Here is a 23,918-nt window from a genome sequence, read left to right on the forward strand (position 1 = left end):
CCTTAAGAGCTTCGCCCCATCACTAGCTGCTACATCATGTTCCTTTGTAAATGAATTGGCCCAGTCCCTTGTGGTCCTACCAAGCCGACCACAGACTGATACGTGTGCATGACAAGCACTGTCTCTGTGGAATGGTTAGTAAGTACTCATGCTGTTGTGCTAGTAAAGCACTAGGTTCACTTAGGCAAGGATGGGAAATAACCACAATGTAGTCTATTCACAGTAGGCCTGTTTAGAAGGTTCAGACGAAAGCAACATACAAATTTTATTATTTTATTGCGAGAGTATAATAAAATATGAAACAAATGAGCTACCGTTGACATTCTTTAGAACTTGGCTTATTCCTGTGTGGTTCTTAATCAGCTGTGTATATCAGAATCACCTGGGAGAATTTCAAAACCCCTGAGGATTCTGAGTCACTAGTCCTAGGTGATGTCCTGGCATGTTTATTTGGAAAATGGTTACCCAAGTGATTCTTATGCAAAACTACTGTTCCGGGTTTTCTTCCTATTCCCTGAAAATCAGGTTCAATTAGAATGTAAAGACCACGCATAATTTTGATGGCACTCTTCATATAACTAGAAAATTAAAAAAAGGGATTTTGAAAGAGGACCAGAAATTTCTTAGCATATTCTTTTTTTTTTTTTTAACCTCACCTGAGAATATTTTTTCCATTGATTTCTAGAAAGATTGGAAGGGAGGAGGAGAGAGAAAAAGACAAACAAAACATTGACGTGAGGGAGACACATAGATTGGCTACTTCCCACGCTCCTACCAGGGCTGGGGAACCTGCAATCAAGGTACATCCCCTTAACCAGGCATTGGACCCTTCAGTCCACGGGCCGACATGCTAACCACTGAGCAAAACCGACAGGGCATCTTTCCATATTCTTCACTTGCAGAAGAAAAAGTCTTTAGTTCATGCTCATAACATAATCACAACATTATAAATCAAATTTCACTAGAATTGAGCTACCAGCAGCTAGTGGGTTTTCCTGCCATTTTAATGAGAGAAACAAAAACAAAAAGAACATTTGTGGATAATTTTGCGACTCACGTTCTTCACCTGAAGCTGACTCTACGTTGGTACATTGAAAGCATGATAGCGTTGCTGTGGGAATTTTTCTTTTCCTCTTGAATGCCTTCCCTCTACTTTCTTATTTTAGGGTAATTGCCTACGTCAATAGATGAGGCATCCCAGCCACTCAGACCTTAAATCTAGAGATGACAGCTGAACAGGAAAACTATAATTGAATCCTGTTCTATTTGACTTTTTAGTTTCATAAAAGGGTGGATGTTATACATAAAAGGACATTATTTCACCTTCTTGTGGCTTCTGAGCCTCAAAAGTTCTCCCAGATGTTATCAGCTGCTCCTCTGCCTTTAATATTTGTTGATAGTTCTGCCATCCATCACAGCTCCTTCTATACTCACTCTAAGGAAGAACTGGCAAAAAAACAAAAAACAACAACAACAACAAAAAATAACAACAACAACAACAAAAAACTGGCTAAAGTGATCTAGCAAATAAAAGGGGGATTTTGAAAGAGGACTTTGTCCTCTCCCACCTTCAAACACAATTTCTCGTCTCCTTTATTCCCAAGCCCAAAGAAATTGAAGTCAGAGACTTGTGAGAGCCCCATGTTGTTTTCGTTGAATTAATGTGTAAAGTGCTTATGACAGTGCCTGATACACAGTGAGAGCAATGTGGAGGTATGTTATTTTTTTTATCATTTTTTTTATGATCTTCAGTTGTTCTTATTATTATCCTTGAGCCACAATTAATTTTTAGGACCTAAATATGTGGAATCTCCCCTAGAAATGTGTCTTGTTGTAGTGAAGGAAGTTAATGGATTGTGAATATAGAAATAATGTTTTTGAGTTTCCAAGATGCTTCATAGAAGACGTGCCCTTTCTACAGTAACAAAAGAAAGAATAGGTACTTTAAGCCTGGCTGTTAGGCAGACTTTCGGGAGCTGAAAAGTCAAACTTTCAAAGGCACATCACTGCAGGCTGTTCTTATGATGTAACGATGTAATACACTTAAACACGTGGTGCATGAAATGTAAAGCAACAGACTTTGACATGACCTGCATACCTGTACTGGGTGAGTGACAGGGCACTCTACTGACAAGTCACTGTGCCAAGAGGAGACATACCTGTCGGTGGAATATTTTCATTGTGTGTAGAAGGCTTCTGGGCATACTAAGGAAAAATATATCCCAGGCACTCTCTCTAGTGGGATCCCATCAGAAATCTGTGCATCTCTCTAGTGCATCACTTACTCTCTTGCATTAAATTTACTTGTTCCTGTGACCTTTTCTGCTAATAGACTGTGAGCTTTTTGAGGTCAGGCTCCACATTATTTTCCTTTATAGCACCACAGCCCCCTCAGTAAGAGCGGAATAAAGACAATGTTACAATAATCTTAATCTTTTTTTTTAGTTTTCATATTAAATTATTAGGAGAAATGTCTCCATATATGTTCTCAGCAGTCTTTGATGCTGCCAGTTAACATATTTTCTTTGGGGGGGGGGGACCTAACACATTATCTGAAATACAATTTGACAATGAGAGTAAATATTTGAAATGTGGATAGTCTCAGAAAATTCTGGACAGATGAATGCCTTACCCATGTTACTCATTCAATATCCTTTCCTCCCCTCCATCTATCCACCCATCCATCTACTTACCTATCCACTCATAAATCTATTCATTTTACTTATTAAAAGTACACTACCAACTCACCCTTCCAAAATAAGGGTGGGGGAACGTGTTTGCTTTTGATTTATTAAGATAAATGCATAGCCTCTGGGATTACTTTTTTTTCCTAGTGATAACTATGCCTTTTTCTAGGCATGGAGACTTCTATCCCCAGTGGATTAGAAAAAAAGAAAAGACTTCTTTGCCTTGCTGGCCACAGCCCTCTCACTGCATCCTCCAAGTCAAGGCCAGAAGTGACGGGGAGACGAATGTCGTTGAGTGTGGCCTGCACTCCCGGACGTTGACTTCTTCAAGCCTGGCCACCAGAGCCAGGAGTTCTAGTTCTCCACAGTCTCCGATGCTGCCAGTCAGCAATGGCAGGACATTCCACCTAAAACCATGTCGAGGGTGGTTTCAACCTCAGGATCACCCACAATTTAAACACTGAATACACCTGAACTTCCCATATCCAATAACTGAGGTCAAAAAAGTTGGGTGGGTTGAGGGAACTTGACATGGAGCCATGTCTAACCCGGCACCATTCACAAAGCAAGTGGCATTCCCATTTAGTTTATGTATTTGAAGTCATATCTGGTGACTTCATTTTCAATAGATGCATTTTTTTATATATTGTCCATGGCAGATATGTCTTGTTATAGGTATCTTGAGTAGTCCTCAAACGTTCAAAACAGGTAACTTGTCCTTCCAAAGTCTCACCAAAGCACTTCACTTCAATCTAAGTAACATAAGTTTCCAGGAAGAAATTATATAGCCTCTTAGTTTGGTTCACAGCCTGATTTTTATAGATTCATAGAAGCCTAAATTTTCTCTCATCTACTAAACTTGACTGTTTTTCAAAACAGCCTTCAAAAATGTAAAATTTGCTCCTTAAAAATGTGTCTTCTGGTATAGTAGCTGCCACCCATTACACCAAACCGGTTTGGCTCAGTGGATAGAGCGTTGGCCTGCGGACTCAAGGGTCCCAGGTTCGATTCCGGTCAAGGGCATGTATCTTGGTTGCGGGCACATCCCCACTGAGGGGCGTGCAGGATGCAGCTGATCGATCTCTCTCATCGATGTTTCTAACTCTCTATCCCTCTCCCTTCTTCTCTGTAAAAAAATCAATAAAATATATTAAAAATAAATAAATACATGTCAGTGCCCCCACCCTTGAGACTGCTCACCAGGAAAGGCCATTGCAGGATGGGCCCATTAAAATTTCCAAGTAGGAGAATCACACACAGTGTCAGTCACAAAATATTTGCACTCTTACCTTGTTGTCTGACACCATTTTCTTGCTCTGGGATTGTAGCAGAATCATACTTGTTTTGGAGATTACTATGATACCTCAGGCTTAGCTGACAGGAGTGGGACCCTGAGCACCAGAACTCACAGATGATTTTGGCCTGCATAGTCATGGGGGAATGATCTTCAAAACCAGGCACAGAGAAATCAGACTGGGTGATTGACATGGGAGGAGGAGGAGGCTAAATACAGATTTACTTCTATGTTGGAAACACACCTGGAGAAAAAGCCCACAATGTTTGTGACTGCGTGTGTGTTTGCACCTCCACCAAGAGATGAGTTCCTCAAGATTATGGACAGTGTTTCACCTATCTTTGTATCTCCAGTATCTAGCATAGTGCAGTATCTATACTAGTTGCTCAATAAATGATTATTAAATGAATTGCATTTTGGACCAGTCTAAGTTACTGCAAAGCCCTCTCTAGTTCACATTTTAGATCACTACCACAGCTGCATGTCTGAGTCTTAGTTTTCTTGGTTTGGTTTGGTTCTCTAGCATGATGATTAACTCTTGTGTAATCCAGTCATAATTGTATCACCATAGATATTAATAGGCATATTGGATCAACTACCACTTGTTTTGTACACAGAACTCCATAAGCCACAAAATTCATTCTGTTGGAAACAGGGTGGCCTTGTATATTAATTTTTAAGCTTTACACAACGATTAAGCGAAATGAGACAAGGCCTAGTACTCTTTATGCCTAGTTTCATTATAAAGCCAATTCGTATAGTAGGACTTTACATGTCTTACTACCAATTCTTCAAGCCACAACACCTAAGACCAGATTAAAAATAGATAAGTGGGCCATGACTTCTACCCCACCCACAGAATGACCTAGGCAGAAAATTCCTACGTGCTCATTGCTCAATTTAACCTTGCTAAAGAAAGAAACCTCTGGGTGGGGAAGTTTTTATTCAAATAAATTCCTAAGGATGAGGTTCAGTGAGAGATGTCTTGAGCAAGGCAGCATACCCATGTGTCTGGAAAAGGCCCAAACCCTGTGTCACTTGTAATGGGCAATGAGGAATCCAGGTAGATGAGAGAGTACAGCATCTCCTAGGTCTGTCCTTCCTCCGCAGCTCCTCTGCTGTAATTGGGGCAGGATTTAGAGGGACAACTTCCTCCTTCGTGGATTCTCTGCTGAGTACTTCTAAATGCTACGTCAGGGGCTCTCCGTTTCTTAACTACCCCATCTGTTAATCTCATGGTCTTCTGTTAAATAGGCTTCTTATCCAGAAATATGCAGCTGGATTCATGACCAACATTTATTGAGCATTATAGGCCGGCACTATGCCAAGAATTTTACAAATCATTATTCATTTAATCCTGCCAGCAACCCTAAAGGTAAATGTTCCTATTATCATCTTTACTTTAGAGATACAACTGAAAGAGGGCAAGCCCAGATCCCTTAACTTCCCTGTTGGTGCTTTAACATTATGTAACATTGCTCTCGCAAATGTCACCAAACACTTTATTTCCCTCATTCAAACAACTAATTGCTTCCAGACTATTAGTTTCAAACTGGGTCCCTGCCAGTTTGAAAGCCTGTAAGTGACTTCCTGGATTAATCCAAAAATACACTAGTCTCCCACAAGTCTATTACCTGAAATTCTGGAAACCTTTCTATGTGTCATCTTACTAGATTGACTATTAGCTGTATTGTTTCCGTGTTTATTAACTGATGAGAAATGCTTATTTGTTTGCTGGTGTCGAAGGTGCATATCAGAGTAGCTTTCTTGGACAGTACCTAGTACTCTAAAAGATAAAAGATGTTTGATCACCGAAGGGCACTTCAGGTTAGTACAGCATGCGGTCACACATCTGTGTGTACACATAAGATCAGCAGATGTAACTATAGCCATGATGAAGCACAAAATAGATGCCTGGTGACTGAAGAGGGCCAATGAGTTTTCTTTAAGGAGACCCCTGAGAACTTTACACTAGGTAGTTTATTTTTAGACATCTTAAAACAGCGTAAGTGTCAAGTCAGCTTTCCTAACAAACTCTGAATATGTTTATTAAAAATGGAAGGTGGTTGAGAGAAATGAAAGAAAAGTTGGTGATAGCCGGAAGAGAGGGACTAAAGATAGACAAGAATAGTCTATTGGTATAGACTAGCATTCAAGAATAAAGACAATTATCTATTCTACTGAAATTAATAAAGACGAGGAAAGAAAGGCTGTGGAAGACATATTGAACTAATTCCTTGGGTGGTAATACTTGATGGTCTCTCTTCTCCAGTGCAGTGGTGAAAACCAAATGTACATTGTTAAGAGCATGGTGGGTGGGAGAGGTGGAAATGAAGGGTAAAAATGAAGATTGTTGCTGTGGATTGGGGGAAGCAATAGTGACACTGGCTTGTAAATGATACATTATATTGCTTCAGCTGGCACACACAAATTTGTAATGAATGATGGCTAAGATTTTCTTCCACAATGCTCTGCGGACCCTGATGTGTAGAAATCTGTGGATTTGTGGCTGAAGGGAAATTAGTAGAGTGGGAAGGGACAAAACTGAGCAAAATCCTAGAGTTATTAGAAAGATTAATTAGGAAATAACTATGGTCTGAGAAAGCAAGAAGTGTTGAAAGCCTGTATACATTCATTCACTCATTTCGCAATCTTTTATTGATAATCTATTGTTTAATGGTTGTCTGCTAAGTTATGTCATAGAAGGATTAATGAGACTCTGCTCTGGAATGAAACATTAAACCATGGCAAGGTTGTTACTAATTGCTATGGTACACATGTGTGCAAATATGCTTTGGAAAAGTAGGTTTTAAGTCTTGCAGAGTCTGTCTCACACTTGGGCAATAAGAGAAGCAGAGAGAAAAGCTTAAGTTATTCAGACAGTGGGTAGATCCAAACAATCAAATGATATACAACAGAGAATAACTATTGGCATAAATAGTGGCCAGAAGTGGTAAGTGGGTGAGGGTTTGGGAGTGGTACATGATTCTGGAAGAGGTATTTGGGATGCAGGAAATCTGGAGTCCAGGTTGAATCTGGCCCTTGGAGAAATGCTATTCCTTGAGGTTAGAAAAAGGTTGTAATTTGGTGTGGGGATTAAACTCCCCCATCGGCTTCCATTCATTATATGGATTGCAGCTACCTATCTAGAGCAGCTAGGGAGTCAGGTAAAAGGATTACAAATCATTGGTTCCGCAACAAACTGGAAGGGACCCAAGTCGCAGTTTGGTTGGCCTAGGACCAATATTAATATTTCATTGATGTGTTTGAAAGGATAAATCATGACCATCCAGATTAACTTGGTGAACAACACAAAGACCTAAAATAAATACCTGGCTTGTGCCCTTGGTGATTATTTATCGTGAAGGTGTTTATTGTCTATCTTCTTCCAACTAGATTCTAAGTTCCATAAGGGTAATGACCTTGTCTGTCTTGTTCCTTGTTGTTTTCCCAACACCTAGAACAGTACTTGCACACAGCAGTTGCTCTGCAAATTGTTTTATATTGATTATAATAAGTAGATTGTAATAAGTGCTGACAACCATGTGCACTCATGCTATGGCAGCAGAGCATTAACTCAGTTTAGGGTTGGGGAGGCCTTCAGAAAGAAGGTGGCATTTTAGTTTGGAGAGTGGGTAGGACTTCGTGAGGTAGAATAGAAAGAGAAGAGTATTCCAGAAAGGGTCTAACAGGGGTGGGCAAACTTTTTGACTCGAGGGCCACAATGGGTTCTTAAACTGGACTGGAGGGCCGGAACAAAAGCATGGATGGAGTGTTTGTGTGAACTAATATAAATTCAAAGTAAACATCATTACATAAAAGGTCTTTTTTTTTTTAATAGTTTTATTCATTTCAAACGGGCCGTAGTTTGCCCACGGCTGGAACAAAGGCATTGTATTATGACGAGCATGACATGTTTGGCAGATGGTAAAAAGCTGGTTTTTTGAGCATCGATACTTTAAAACAGGGGTGGGGAATATCCAGCCCACAGGCCATATAAGGCCTGAGAAATCATTTTCTCTGGTCTGCCAAGACTTTAGGGGTGAATTAAATGTTTGAGAAAACATAGCAGGCTGATTTTTAAGTTGATAATTTTGTATGGTCATGAATGATGTTATAAATATCCAAATGGCCCTTAGCAGAAAAAAGGTTCCCCACCCCTGTGGACAGCATTAGTCCACACAAGCATATCTTACTTTATGTAATAGTTGTGAAACAAGGACCACAGGGGAGTACAACCTGTTAAATTGCTTTTAAAAGACTATGAAGTGAAATTCTTTTGTCATATGGATAAAACAGCCCATAGAGAATCCCTCCTGAAAAGCTTTTTCCTCCAAAGAGGACCGATATATAGCCTTAGACTAGCTTTTTCCAAGAGAAAGGAAGTATGAAGAAACTGGTCAGTTGAAAGAAAAGGTCATAGTGGCCAATGCTTTTAACAAGGATAAAAAAATTAGATCAAGGATTTAAGGTTGTTTAATGTGAGGAGGGAACACGGTAAATTTTCACCATTTAAGGATGGGTTATCACTAACCCAATCTTTCATAAAAACAGAATCGTGGAGGTGGCACCTGCAGGGACTTTTATTTCGTGAACATGTGCTATGTAACAGGTGCTTTGCAGAGATTGCCTCAATCCTTACAACCTCCCAGAAAGACAGATGGAGAGGAAACAGGTGCAGAATAGCGAGGTAGCCTACGGGGTGGTAAATGACCCTGAAATCAAGGCTGACCTCTGAGCTCATCCTCTTTCCCTGACCCTATGCTGCCCTAACATCAGAAGCTCCTTTAGTAGATATAGAGAAAACGTCCTTCATCAATATTAATAATAAAAAAAATACAATAGCAGAGAAAGGCACAAGTCACCCACCGTGTGTGTGTGTGTGTGTGTGTGTGTGTGTGTGTGTGTGTGTGTGTTAGTAAATGAGTTTTGGCCCAGGCCTACCGCACTGTAAAACAATGTTTCCAAAATAGCCCACGCCACGCTGTCTATAATTCATGCATTATAATTAACCCCGGGGTCAAGGTATTGTTTCTGAAGCCCTAGTTGAAATGCAGATATGTGACCCGGGAAGACTGACACGATCTCTCAATTACACCTAATTAAAGCGCTGGCTCTTTGAGAACTTGACCCGACCGGTTCGGGACTCCAGCAAGGCGGGGGCTCCTGGGCACCCTGCGGGGGAGGCCCCGGGCACAGGGAAGCCGGTGGCGGGTGGGCATCTGGGTTGGGGGCATCACTCGGCGAGTCTGCAGAGGTTGGGACTAAGCGAAAAACAAACTTTGACTTTCCTACAAGTCTCTGGGGAGGGAGCGAGGAATACACCTTGCCCTCCCATTTCAGGACTCTTCTGGAATCCCATTGACACGTCTGAGGTTCACCATCGCCAGTTCCCCTGGCCTCGCCTCCGGGATCGACCCCGGAGCAAATAACCTGGGCCTCGGCGACCAACCCCTTACCTCCCCCACCCCTTCCCTGCCCACTGCAGCCCGGGCCGCAGATTTAACCCCCCCCATCACCCGCCCCCCCCCCCGCCGCCTCCACCCGACTCGGGCGCGGGGCCTCGCGACCCCTGCTGCTGCGCCGCGCCCGCCCGCCCGGCTCGGGGACTGGGCATGCTCAGTCGCCGCCCGCGGCGCGCTCCCACGGAACCTCTGCGCGCCCTCCCGCGGCTGCCCGTGGTCGCCGCCTCGCCGCCAGCATCCCGGGTGCCTCCCGGCTTGCTCCGCTCCGCGCGACCCAGATTCCTGCCCCGTCCCCGCCCTCCCGCACCCGCAGCCTGTGCGGCAGCCGCGGCCACCCCAGTCCAGCTCGGCGCCGGGGACGGACGGCGTCCACCGCCTCTGCGCAGCGCGCAGCCCGAGCCCGGGGAGGCGGCGATGGAGAGCCGACTGCCGCGCGCCACGACCTGCTGAGCGCGCTGCTGCCGCCGCGGCCAGGTGAGCCGCGGAGCCTGGGGCCGACCCCGGAGGGGCCGGGGGGCCAGGGGCGAATGCCCTTGGGGGGCGGGGGAGAGGTGGCGGCGAGGACGCGAGGCACCGCGCGAGCTGCGCTGCGTCTGGGGCGCAGCAGAAATGTAGGGTTGCGGACAGAGAGGGGACTTGAATGCAAGTGCACGCTCTCTCCGAGCCGGGGCTTCGTGTCTCTTAGGAGGGTGATGCCCCATCCGGTCCCTAAAATTAACACCCGCGGAGCGGCAGGTTGGCACGCGAGGAGGTTTGCGTCTCGGTGCCCGGAGCGGGTCACCTAGCAACTGAACGCCCAGGGCTCGGGAGGAGGCATGCCCGGCGCAGGCCAAAATGGGGAGCGAGGACGAAGGGCGGCCTGGCCGGGTCCTCGGGCCCCCTGCCCCGCGGCCCCCGTTGTGAGGCGGGGCTGCGGGTCGGCGAGCTGCGGGGCTGGGGTCGCCCGCGCTGCGGGCCGGGAGGAGCTGGGTGCCGGGCCGACCGCGGTTCCTCCTCCAACTGCTGGAAACTCCTCCCTAATTCGAGCCCCTCTCTCTCCTGGGCCGGGGGGGGGGGGGGGGGGGGGGGGAGGAACAGGGTGATGGGGAGCGACCGCCGTGAGAGCTGTTCAAGGGGGATAGTGGAGTGTGGCGGTGGGTGTGCTGCTGTGAGTGCCTTTTTCCCCAAGTGTGGGTGCGGGCGGCTAGGACTCAGTGTTTCTGTTCAACCCCAAGTGGCGAGTCCGGTAACACGCCTCATGAATATTTCAGGAAAGACCTCGCAGGCTCGCTAGCTTCAGATCAAGTTTAATGAATATGTTTGTCAGCCTTTCTGCTCTTCACAGACAGGTGGAAGCCCCGCGCTTTGAGCTTTGCCAGTTCCATCCCTTTCCCACACCAACTAGGCAAAGACGCTCCTACCCGCCAGCGAGCTTTGGGTTGGAAACATAAATTGAGTCTGTCGTTTGGAGAGACCAATTTTGGGCAGGCATCCAGGCATTGTTCTGCATCTCTGCAGTGTGTGCGTGTGTGCGGGAGCTTGACAACCGTCCTCCCCGGGGCTGCCAATATGGTGGAAAGCAGGTGTGCTTGTGTTGGGACAAGCGTCTTGCTTGATTCGTTCTCATCTTAGGACACCAGGTAGTTAGAGCGGACTTAGTCATTGTCTCCCTAGAAGTCATCTCTGAGACTAGTCTAGCTGAAATTTGAGGAAGGCACAGTCTTGTCTCCCTCTGCATTGGGAGGTATCTATTTCCTCTTAATTCTTTCGTGGAAATGAGAAATGAATGTCCTTTCTGTAATCACTGTCAAGATCACTGAAAGAATGTGTTAATATAGGGAACTTTCAGGACTGGAGCAAGCTGTAGGGTGTTTCCTTCCACTTGGGGTTATAACTTCTATTGCACCATCAGCATTAATCAGTCAACCGGCAGGCACAGCAGTTTTTTACTCTGAAATGGGAAGAAACCAGCTTTTTTCCTCCATGAATGAGACAGGTATGTCTGTGAACAACCTGTGAGGAATTCCTCTGTTGACCAAGATTTCAAGCCTCCGAAATGTACACGATTTTAAAAGAGGCAACTGTTCCCCTTGCCTGCCCATACCCAGTAACGCTGAAGCACTTGGATTTACAGATGCTTCACATTCAGAAAGGCTTTGCCAACAAAGACCGATGGCGGTTACATCACAGGCTCCACCTCTGCCTGCCAGGCTGCTTCTCCCCAACCTGTTAGCAAGGACTGTATGCCTCCCTGTGCTCTTTTAATGAAGAAAGGAAATTCCAGAAGGAAAGACTTGTTTAGTTCCCTCATTGTGTTTTGCTGGTTTAATTAAAAATATGAAGATTTCAAAAGTGGTTTATTATTAGTACATGTAAACCAGGACTTAACTGAGGCAGGGTAATAACTCTATAAATATCAGCTTTCCAAGAGATATTGAGTAACATTACAGTATTCTTTTTGCTAAAATTATTGATAGATGGTATTGAAGGGGATTCTATGAAATAGCAAAATAAGTGAAAATTTTACATAATAAACAGCTTTTTCTAAAAGATGTGACTGGGATGCTCAGAGAGATTCTAAGCTGCATTCACAGACAAAAATCTGGCCAGTTGTGCAGAGTTTAGATGTATACTACCAGGAGCTCTAAAGAAGTATTCCTTGAGCCCTCTGAGAATTTTTAGAGCCACTGGCAGAGTTGTGAAATTTAGCAAATAAAAATACAGATTGCCATTTAAATTTTATTTCTGATAAACACTAAATAATTGTTTTTAGTATAAGTATGTCCCATGCACTATTCAGGGCTTGCTTATACTAAAAAAATAAAAAAATTACTTGTTGTTTATCTAAAATTCAATTTTGAATGGATAGCCTGTATTTTACCTGGCAACTCTAGTCACCAGAAATGTCTTATTCCTCTTTTTGGGGTCACTTAAGGGTTAAAAAATAAAGTGGAGCAGAAACCATATGCTGGTTTGTAATCTGGGACAAGCTCAATTCTGGTTCAAGCTATTGAAAATAGCTCATGCTTAAAAGTAAGTAGTTTCAGTGTAACGTATTTCTTGAATATCTTTGCTCGCTAGGCTTAGTGGGAGGTGCCAAAGATACAAAGATGAGTAAGTAGGAAAGGGAGAGGGTTTGCATTATAAGATGTGAGACTTGCTATGCCAACTGTCTGTGGGGTCCTCAGGAGCTTGGGAGGGACACTGAATTCTGCTGGGCAGCCTTTGAAAGGTTTGGCCTTGAAGAAGAAAGTGAGGTCTTATCCTGGGAAGGAAGGAGGGGAAAACCCAGGGATTTATACTTCATGGAGTGGAACTGGAAGTTAAAGGATTTTACCAGATGGCCTCAGTCAGAGGACAGAGAATGAGAGAAGTGAGAAAGGGGTTCTAAAGAAAGGCTTTAAATAGTTGCTGGTGGGCATGAAAGAGGGAGCTGAAAAGGGACAAGTGCAAGGATTGGTAAATGGTACTTGAGTGAATGCATCGCATTGAATTTTAAAAAGTAGCTGTTCTGCCCTTGGACTAATACCCAAGGTTTTCCTTTATGATTCTGCTGCCATCCTGGTTTCCTCAGGTAAAAGGTCAAACAATACTGGAACACAGTATTTAAAAGTCTTACTATTTTTACATAAAAGTAGATGGTTAAGTGTAATATTTGAGGTGCTGATCAATATACAGTGGCTTCTGGCACAAATTTCTGAAATAAGATAAGCAGATGTTTTGGTTCTAACAAACCTATTTCTTCAAGTAGAAAAAGATGTTAAATTGCAATCACCTTCTGATTTGGCCCAGCTATCCTTAAGAAAGCAGATTCTGCAGATGGAAAGAATGTGGATTTTACAGAAACAGCACCATGTGAAAATGACCAGATGCTTGTAAGACCACAGAGTACTTACTCAGAATGCTCCAAATGCAATTAATTCCCAAAAATTGCACACCACTTACATTTGTGTCTTTGAAGACCCAGCAGATCCTTTCACTGCTGGCCAGCAGAGGAAGTTTCCAGGGGCATTGAAGATCAAACCAGTGCAGTCCGTGTAGAGAACAGTTCCTCGTTTCTTGAAGATTCCAGTGTGCCAATCTCAAACAGATGAAACAGAATGCCATTCTAGACTGCGCTTCTGTCCACAAACCTCGTTATCTTAGGGATCATCTTCAGAAAAACCTCATACAGTTGGGTGTCAATATGTACAGTTAAATTTCTGCTTCATATTTTACAAAAAGTGCTTAAAACCATGAAAACTATTCTGCTAAAATGTATAATGAAGTAGTTAATTAGGGTCTCTCTTATCAAATTATCATCCTTCAAAATAGAGAAGAAAACAGTTCTATTTCAGGTAGTTATACTGTCTTTATAGTGTCTGCCAAACATGTTCTTCTGCCTTATAATTCTGGTAGTATATATCATTCTGGTAGTATATGAGAGAAAAAAATGTATTAACATGCTGAAGTTACTAAAAGTTCAAGACAGTTGCACTGTAGGTTTTATTTTCAGTGAGATTTCACCTGGATATGACTTATTAAAGAAAGGCTTACTGCAGTGATCTTTAGCAACAGCTTATGGACTATCACCCAGAGAGAGCTTTAACTTAAATTGTGTGCTCAATTCACATTCTAAGTCCTCAGTAAATACTCTGAATTTAAAGAATCTAAACACAGTATGTTCTCCCATCCCAGGAGCTCTTAACTCTTTAGCTCACTTATGCTAGCCATGAGCAAGTTTTATTAAACCTCAGTTTCTGTGTTATAAAAATGGAAGATATGCACATTTGAGAAAAGAATATTGTGCCAACTCCAATCCTCTATGTCTATAAAATAATCATTAATTGGTACTACTGTTCTGAGGGGTAAATAACTTCATTCTCAATGTAATTAGCCAATTTATATGTTGTCTGTGTACTCTCCGTGATGTTTCAGATGCCATAGAAATAATTCACAAGTTGCTATATTTGCTTTTTTTTTTTTTTTTTTTGCCTTTTTAGTACAAAGCCAGATGATTGTTGTAAATGCTAAGGAGAGCTCAGTAACGCTTTTAAAAATCAGTCTTAAGCAAGCTAATGCCTGCAGATTCAAAGGTCTTTACATAGCTTTTAAATATTGTTTCCATTTTAATCATTGGGATTAGGACTTGGATAATTAAAATGTTGGTATAAGAGCTTATTTCAGCTGCTGTAACTCTCCTTCCTCTTTCCCTTGTACAAGTACATGGTTAAAAGCTGCCATATGCTTTGAAGCCATCATTCATGGTGAGACCAATAATTTATTTCTCACACAGCTGTTTTTTGGTTTAGCAAATATCATCAATGACATCATAAACTCTGTTCCCTAATTTTTATATCTCCAAATTGGCATGATGAATATTTTTTAAATATACTTTATTGATTTTTTTACAGAGAGAAAGGGAGAAGAATAGAGAGTTAGAAACATCGATCAGCTGCCTCCTGCACACCCCCAACTGGGGATGTGCTCGCAACCAAGGTACATGCCCTTGACTGAACCGAACTGGGGACCCATCAGTCCACAGGCCGATGCTCTATCCACTGAGCCAAACTGGTCAGGGCGGCGTGATGAACATTTTAAGTGTGAAACAATCTTTGGAATGTATTTATGTGCAAGTACATTTCTTCCTTTCCCCTTTAGCAGTAGAATAAGAATGTTCTACCCTACAGAATTTGGAACTCAGATTTCCTGAAGATTCTATATTCCAATAGAACATTTAGATTTTCATTTCAGATTTTCCTTGGTCTTAGAATCCATTTAAATTAGAAAGAAATTTAAAGCAAATGTTTTTGATTAAAAAAAAATATATTTTATTGATTTTTTACAGAGAAGAAGGGAGAAGGATAGAGAGTTTGAAACATCGATGAGAGAGAAACATCAATCAGCTGCCTCCTGCACACCCCCTCCTGGGGATGTGCCCGCAACCAAGGTACATGCCCTTGACCAGAATCAAACCTGGGACCCTTCAGTCCGCAGGCCGATGCTCTATCCACTGAGCCAAACCAGTTAGGGCAAAGCAAATGTTTTTAATCAAAAAGTTTAATCATACATTTTATTCAAATGAATTTAAGAAGATGTATGATTAAAGGGATATCAAGTTTAATCAAAGCTGTTTAATTAAAATATATATTATGTACATCATTAGTCATAATTTTAAAAGCCTATATTAAAATACCTAGCATAGAATTTTTATTTTCATATTATGTCTCATGTATATTGTGTTTGTAGCCCAATATGTGAAACCAGTATATGAAAGTCAAGACTTACAAAATAGAAGAATTGAGTTATGGTATTTACTTTACTGAAGAGTTCTGTATTGTAACAAAAATTTCTCCATTAAAGTGTAATGCCCTAGGGTATTTAAAATAGAGTCAGACTCATCAAATTTTTACATCTGCACAATCCTGGGGACACATCTATCAAGTTGGCTCCTGAGTAAGTTGCAAAAAGGAGGTCTGACACATGCTGTAATACCTGGATTGATCAGCTGTACCCACAGAATGTTCAAAGGTGTGGGAGCCAACATAGAAGGTGGTTTATGCTGGCCTGCTTTATAGCTCTTCCCTCCACCCTAACATGTCTACAATTTTATTGACAACACAGATACACTTAGATCATACATATATCAGGTTTATTGATAATTCAAAGCTCAAAGCAGTAGTGAATTTGGATGACAGTCAGGATTAAACTTGATATCCCTTAGCCCAAAGCAAAGGCCAAAACTAAGATTATATTTAAGAAAGAATAGATGTTGACTTCGTTTAGAGTCTAAAATCAGTTGCCCAATGACAGGGAGTGGCAGCCTAGCGTAACAACAGTTTAGGCTGTAAATAATGATTTTAGTTTGCTTGAGTACTAACCAACTGTACAGAAGAAATCAATATTAGCTTAGGTTGGATTCATAGATGAATAGAGTCCATATCAAAAAGCTCAGAAACAAACCACATAACACACTGCACCGACGGTGGTGCGTTTTGGACCACCTATCAAGAATTAATAAGAAGGAATACTGTTATTGGGCAGGAATTTGGTGCACATGAGTTTAAAAATACCTCCTAGCTCTAGCCAGTGTTTCTCAGTGGTTAGAGCATTGTCCCGCACACTGAAGGGTGGCGGGTTCAATTCCTGATCAAAGGCACGTACCTGAGTTGCAGGTTCAATTGCTGGCCCCAGGAGACAACCAATCAATGTATCTCACTCATCTTTTTCTCTCTCTTCCTCTCTCCTTCTCCTCCTCTTCCTCTTTCCCTTTTCCTCTTCCTCCCTTCCATTCTCTCTAAAAATCAATGGGGAAAATGTCTTCTGGTGAGGACTTTAAGAAGAAAAGCCTCCTAAATCTGATTATGCAGTTTCAATTGAGCTTCCGGGCACTTACTAGTATATACCAATCTGCCAATGTGCAATTCACCTTAGTAACATTTATGTAACAAATAACTATTTTACATTCTTTCTTTTATTTATAATAAATATCCTTTTTTTCTACTTAATACCTACTCCCTAGAAAATTAATCAGTCATTAATTAAAATAAATGCATCTGGCCCTAGACAGTTTGGCTCAGTGGATAGAGCAGCAGCCTGTGGACCACAGTGTCCCGGGTTCGATTCCGGTCAAGGACATGTACCTCAGTTGCAGGCTCCTCCCTGGTCCAGGCCCTGGTCAGGAAGCAACCAATCAGTGTGTTTCTCTCATCGATATTTCTCTCTGTCTTTCCCTCACTCTCCCACTCTCTCTAAAAATCAATGGAAAAATATCCTCGGGTGAGGATTAAAATAATAATAATAATAATTAATTAATTAATAAAATAACTTCATCTACTCTGTGACCACCCCTGGGTTGAATTAAATATCTTACTTCCAGGTATTACTTTTTTTTAAATTTACCTTTATTGTTGAAAGTATTACAGTTGTCCCCTTTTTCCCCCATTGACTCTCTACCCCACTCCCGGCCCTCCCCAGTCCTTTACTGCACTATTGTCTGTGTCCATGGGTTATGTATATCTATAATAATAAAAACATAATATACTAATTAGACCAGACATCCTTCCGGATGACCTTCTGGATGAACCCGGGGCTGCAAGGGAAGCCCGGGTCCCGGGTGCCAGAGAAAAGCTAGTGGCAGCAGCCGGGGGAAGGAAGGCCTACTCTTGCATGAATTTCATGCATTGGGCCTCTAGTTTGCATATAAATTCTTTGGTTAATCTCTTCCTGCCCATCCTCCCCACCCCATCCCCACTTACCTCTGAAATATGTCAGTCTGTTCCATGCTTCAATGTCTCTGGGTCTATTTTGTCCATCAGTTTATTTTGTTCATTGGATTCCACATATAAGTGAGATCACATGATACTTGTCTTTCTCTAACTGGCTTATGTTCTTTAACTACCTGAGATTATGCTTGAAATTCTTAGTTCAAAACTATAAGTGTTTTGAATAGCCATAAAATAGGCCTGTGTCCAGGTTCTAAGATAAAATTGCATAGTACACCTAATCAAATTAGACAAAGATGAAAGGCAAAAGTGTTCACTCTGTGCACACTCTGTGTACTCTGTTTCTCTGCACTTTGGCTTTCAAACGTATTCGTTTATAGTATTAAGTGGACACCTGGCATTCCTTTTGAGCACTGCCATCTGAACCCCTTGCCCATGTTGGAGGGTCTTCCACATTATGAGGCAGAGCCCACACCCCACTATAAAATTGCCAGGTGCTTTCATTCCCAGACATCCTGTATCATAGGCATGGGCCCAGGCCCCAGACTCTGCCCCAGAGATTCCAGTCAGCAACGCCCCTTTGACCAGTGCTGGTCCAGCTCCAGAGCCTGGACCTGGTGACAGCAGGAGCGGTGCCTATACTGGATCAGCTCTGTGTCATTCCAGGAGTTATATTGGGGCTACATAAGCTCGAAACCCAGTTTACCAGCCCTCCTGGAGATTCTGTGGATAGCCTTTAGAACAAAGTTTGTTTCTGCTTAAATAGGCAGAGCTAGTTTCTGGGGGAGGGAGGGGGGGGGTTGTTTTGGTTTTGGTTTTTCAGTAATAAACCCTGAGTGGTACAGGGTGGAAACCCATGCTCCCATTGGCATGTTAGTCACTAGGAACCATTGAGAACAAAGCACTTAGAAAGGCACAAAAGGACATGTTTATCCATCCTCTGAGTGTTTCTGGAACAAGTCACTCTGCTTGGCACTGGACAGGACAGGCACACAGAGCTGGTATTTTCAAATTAGGGGTTATGGGAATGAGGAGGAGGAGGTGGGAACACCACTTGCAAACAGATGTAGGCAAATATCCATATGTGGATTTCCTGATTCTAATGATTGATTTAGTGTAGGGGTGAAGGGTTGGAATAAGAAAGGATACTTTTGGAGAATATGCTGTCTTTCATCAATTTCAAGAGACAAGTTTTTTTCACTTTAACATTTATGAAATTAGAACACACTGTTAGAGTGTGTCATGTTTTAATTAACACCCTTTTCTCCTCAACCTATCTAACATCTTTCACCAAATCTAAGATTTCACTGATAGACACCATTACATTTTTTTTTTACAAATTAGAAACAAATCTTGGCAAGTAATTACTAAAAAATGACAGTGCCTAATATTATACTGGAGGCTCTAGAGTAGAGACTTTAAAAAGACCCCAAGAGAACTAAGGCAATCATGGAAATAGTGTGGATTAAATGCCAAATACCTGTTCATTGTTGTTGTTAACAAAGCTGTTGAACAGCAGTAGATTTACCTCTGACTTCTTTTATGAACAAATTCAAATGCTGATCATCATGGCCTTGGTTGTCTATAAAAATGCCTATTATGCTTACTGTGATTATCAAATTTGTGGATGGCACAATTTTTTTGGTAACTTTTTAATTTTATTTTATTTTTATTTTTTTAAAATATATTTTTGTTGATTTTTTACAGAGAGGAAGGGAGAAGGATAGATAGTTAGAAACATCGATGAGAGAGAAACATTGATTAGCTGCCTCCTGCACACCTCCTACTGGGGATGTGCCCGCAACCAAGGTACATGCCCTTTCCCGGAATTGAACCTGGGACCTTTCAGTCCGAAGGCCAACGCTCTATCCACTGAGCCAAACTTGTTAGGGCTTGGTAACTTTTTTATTTGAAATATTTCAAATATATACAAAAGTAGATAGAATTAGTATAATGGATCCCAATATTCAAAATTATCAACTCATAACCAGTGCTGTTTGATTTCTAATCCGATATTCTATCCAACCCAGTTTATTTTGGAGCAAATCCTAGACACATATCCTATCATTTGTAAATACTTCAGTGTGTATCTCTAAAATATAATGACATTTCAAAGACACATAATCACAATATCATTATTACATTCCTAAAAAATATATCTATAATTTGTGGCACTTTTTTAATAAGCAAATTTTGGCCCTAGCTGGTTTGGCTCAGTGGATAGAGTATCGGCCTGTGGACTGAAGGGTCCTAGGATGATTCCAGTCAAGGGCATGTGGCCGGGTTGCAGGCTTGATCCCCAGTAGGTGTGTGTGTAAGAGGTAGCCGATCATTGATTCTCTCTCATCATGGATGTGTTTTTTTCTCTCTCTCTCCTTCTCCCTTCCTCTCTCTGAAATCAATCAAAATATATATATTTTTTAAATCAGTGGACACCAAAGTGGACATAAATTGCTTTTCTTTTTAAAAACCTCCAAAGACCTAAGTAAATGAAAAATTTGTGGATATATATATATATATATATATATATATATTTAATTGATCTCAGAGAGAAAGGGAGAGGGAGAGAGAGATAGAAACATCCATGATGAGAGAGAATCAGTGATTGGCTACCTCTTCCACACACCCCCACTGGAGATTGAGCCTGCAACCCAGGCATGTGCCCTGACCAGGAATCGAACCCTGACCAGGAATCGAACTGGGTTGGATAGAATATCGGATTAGAAATCAAACAGCACTGGTTATGAGTTGATAATTTTGAATATTGGGATCCATTATACTGGTTTATGGGTCAATGCCCAACCACCGAGTAAAACCAGCCAGGCCACTGATTTTTTTTTAAAGAAATTTATATGATGATGGTAAGTCATATTGCAGCTCTTGATGTTCCATTCTACAGCTTTCTTTAGAATATGTTCTCTAGTTGAGGATTTGCATAAAGAATACAGTGCTGTCCTTGCTATTTCCAAAGCAATCTTTAGAAAAGCCGTATCTATCCCTTTATTACTTTTGTTCATAAAGGGAGGATTCATAATTACTATATCAAATGATTTGGACATTGTTAGATAATGAGCACACATCACATTGAACCATGTCAACATTTGTTAACTCAAACTGTTCCACATTCCTATTAATGAGATTTCCAGTGCATCTTCATCTACGTCAAATTCCCACACAACCTGCAGTGCATGGCCTGGTTCCTCACTGTTCTCGAAGTAGTGTGGGCTCTTTGAACCCATTCGCTTATTGCAGGCATGATTCTCTGGTTCTTTGCGCCTCAGTGTCTCTTTCTGTTCCTTTTTAGTTTTTAAATGTGCGTTCACAGTGTTTAAGGGCACTGGACCTCAGGCGGCAGGAAGTACCACCCTGTCTGTGTCATCTTTTTGAACTTTAAGTTTTTGTTTTTAGCAAAGTTATACTTACACATTGTTTAAGACAGCATACCATTTAAAAATATTATAATGAAAAATAGCAGTCCACTTGCTCTTATCCATTTCCATTCCAGATTTGTTTCTAAGAAACATGCACTTTAGTTCTTTTACCTGCTTCTTCTGGTGTGTCCTACCTGCCTTCTAAATATTCTGCTTATACTGCTTTTTCTCAATACTTTTAAGTATCAGATCCATTGATTTTGCTACTATGGAAGGGAAAATTTAACTTTCATACTTATTCTCTCTCTCTTATACACATATACTTCTCTTTTCTTAATTCTCCCAATATGACTATATTTGGTTAAATAAATATTTGATGTTTAATCTGACAATATAAATTTTGTTAACAGATCAATATTTTATTTTTGTACAACTTTTTCCTTCCCAATAATTAGTCATTGACCTGTGTTTATTTGCTTATTTTTCTATCATCTATATTACAAACTATTCCCAAATAAGTAGAACCTTAAATATCTTCTCCATACATTCATATATAACAAATAATCTATCAGAACCAGTTGTTGTTGTTTTTTTATGGAGACATTTTTTTTTAAGCCTCATTCACCATCATTCTGAGAATCCCTTTCACCTTTCTCCAACATGGAATCTTCTGATTCCTGGGCCAAATGTCTTTCTTACTTTCTACCCATCATTTTGGTGAAATGCTTCCTTCAGAAACACCTGGAAAGGTATGCTTGGAAGGTATATGGGAGGTTTTGTATGTTGAAATTTTCTTTGTTCTCCCTTATCCTATATAATAAAAGGGTAATATGCAAATCGACCAAACAGTGGAATGACTGGTCACTATGACACACACTGACCACCAAGGGGCAGATGCTCAATGCAGGAGCTGCTCCCTTGTAGTCAGTGTGCTCCCACAGGGGGAGCACCGCTCAGCCACAAGCCAGGCTGATGGCTGGCGGAAGCCTCTCCCACCTCCATGACAGTGGGACATCCCCCGAGGGCTTCTAGACTGTTAAAGGGCACAGGCTGGGCTGAGGGGACTGCCCCCCCCAAATGCATGAATGTCATGCACTGGGCCTCTAGTACTTAATATTTTGGCTGGGTAAAGAAATCTAAATTAGAAAGATTTTTTTTTCTTAGAGTTTTTATTCTTGCTTCCATGTTCCTATGGACACATTGGATGCTTCTGATTCTTAGCTTTCTGAATGTAACCTGTTTGTTTCCTTTCCAGCTCTGGAAACTTTTGTTGTAAAATTTCATCATGACATGCTTTGATGAGGATCTTTAGTTATTCAAGGAGCTGGTTATCTGTGGGCCCTTTAGATCTGGAGACTCGTGTTCTTTAGTTCTAGGAGGGTTTTTTGTATAACCTAATTGTATGATCTTTTGAGCAAACTACTTCACCTGACACATACTACTATAAATAATATGTATCCCCAGTTGTAAAAATAGAGAAAGAGTTTCATACAATCGGTAATCAAAATGTTGTAACATATCTGTGAAGAGTCCATAAATCTGTGACATGTTAGATAGGAACCCTTGCCTTACAGTATGCTTCCGTGTGGCATGGCTGAAATGTGTTTTCATTTGAGACGGCTCAGATCATCGACACTGGCTTCAGAATGGCACTAGATTCCATGTATTAGATCTGCAAGATTCCCCACTCCTTGAGAGCAAAGACTATGTCTTACTTGTTGTGCGTCTGCAGTGCCTAGAAAGTACTGAACGTAGTAAGTGCACAGTACATGTTTATTGACTAGCCGAGGTCTTTTCCTACCAACTGGGTGTCTGACCGTGGACAAGTCATTTGTTAGAAAAGGTTGAGCTAGAGTGACCCAAGAGAGAAATTCACTTAGGAGAGGTGTAGAGAAAGAAAAGGATCGACAGTGGAACGTTGCGACACAACTACACTTAAAAGGCAGGCAGGGGAAGAGGGGCAGATAGATGGAAAACCAGGAGAACAGGAGATCGTGGAAGCCAAAAATGGTCCTTTCCAGAAGCACATCACATCAAATAACAGGAAAATGCAGCTTGGCCTAGACCAGTGATGGCGAACCTTTTGAGCTCGGCGTGTCAGCATTTTGAAAAACCCTAACTTAACTCTGGTGCCGTGTCACATATAGAAATTTTTTGATATTTGCAACCATAGTAAAACAAAGATTTATATTTTTGATATTTTATATATTTAAATGCCATTTAACAAAGAAAAATCTACCAAAAAAATGAGTTCGTGTGTCACCTGACACGCGTCACTGGCCTAGACCATGTTCTGCCTTCAACCAAGCATTTTCATATGCACTCTTGTGTAGATAAGGAGCACTTACCACGCCCAAGATGTTTATGGTTAGAGCTGTCTTTGTAGTATAAGGAAGTTGTCCTGAGCCCTGTGCTGTGTGAGAATGTGCAAGTGTGTGAATTGTGTATGTTTTGTGTGTAACGGAGACATTGTGACAAGGGAAGGGAACCAGAGTCCAGAGACTATGCAGTAAGCAGTTGGGAGGTTCTCCAGTATGGCTAAGAAGAACATGAATTGATCATATGAAATCAACCTTTAACATATCATGGAATTACTTGATTAACTTGGCTTAACTTGAATGTTGAGTCAGAAAAAGAATCTCTTTGTCAGCAACCACTGGGTTCTTCTGCAGAAATAGCATAGCCTAGAATTTGGAAATAAGTCGGCTTCATTCTTACTACATTTCACTGATTCTAAGATCCTTTTTTTACATCCCTGAAACAGGATGCATTATAGTTTAATTAGCATTTTATTCTAATTTAAGGGCACATGACATAAATGGTGCCTTTTAGCATTGATGGCACTGATGAAATACCGTTGGAAAGAATAAAATAATATTCACTCAGGTTAAAAATATTTTTATTTGTTTGGCATGAGT

General features: G+C 41.5%; 1 protein-coding gene across 5 annotated transcripts in view; it reads left to right on the forward strand.

Annotated features, from left to right (window-relative positions):
- Nucleotides 1–9,645: 9,645 nt before the first annotated feature.
- Nucleotides 9,646–23,918, forward strand: part of ELMOD1 (ELMO domain containing 1) — a 69,992-nt gene continuing 55,719 nt past the window's right edge. For 3 of the 5 annotated variants that reach the window (XM_036324474.1, XM_036324469.1, XM_036324476.1), the window contains exon 1: nucleotides 9,646–9,920. The gene's annotated coding sequence lies outside the window, so the exon portion shown is untranslated. The remainder of the gene's footprint in view (nucleotides 9,921–23,918) is intronic. The other 2 variants (XM_036324470.1, XM_036324475.1) reach the window with 2 other exon arrangements.

Source organism: Myotis myotis, unplaced genomic scaffold, assembly GCF_014108235.1.
Source record: "Myotis myotis isolate mMyoMyo1 unplaced genomic scaffold, mMyoMyo1.p scaffold_m19_p_10, whole genome shotgun sequence".
Lineage (NCBI taxonomy): Eukaryota > Metazoa > Chordata > Mammalia > Chiroptera > Vespertilionidae > Myotis > Myotis myotis.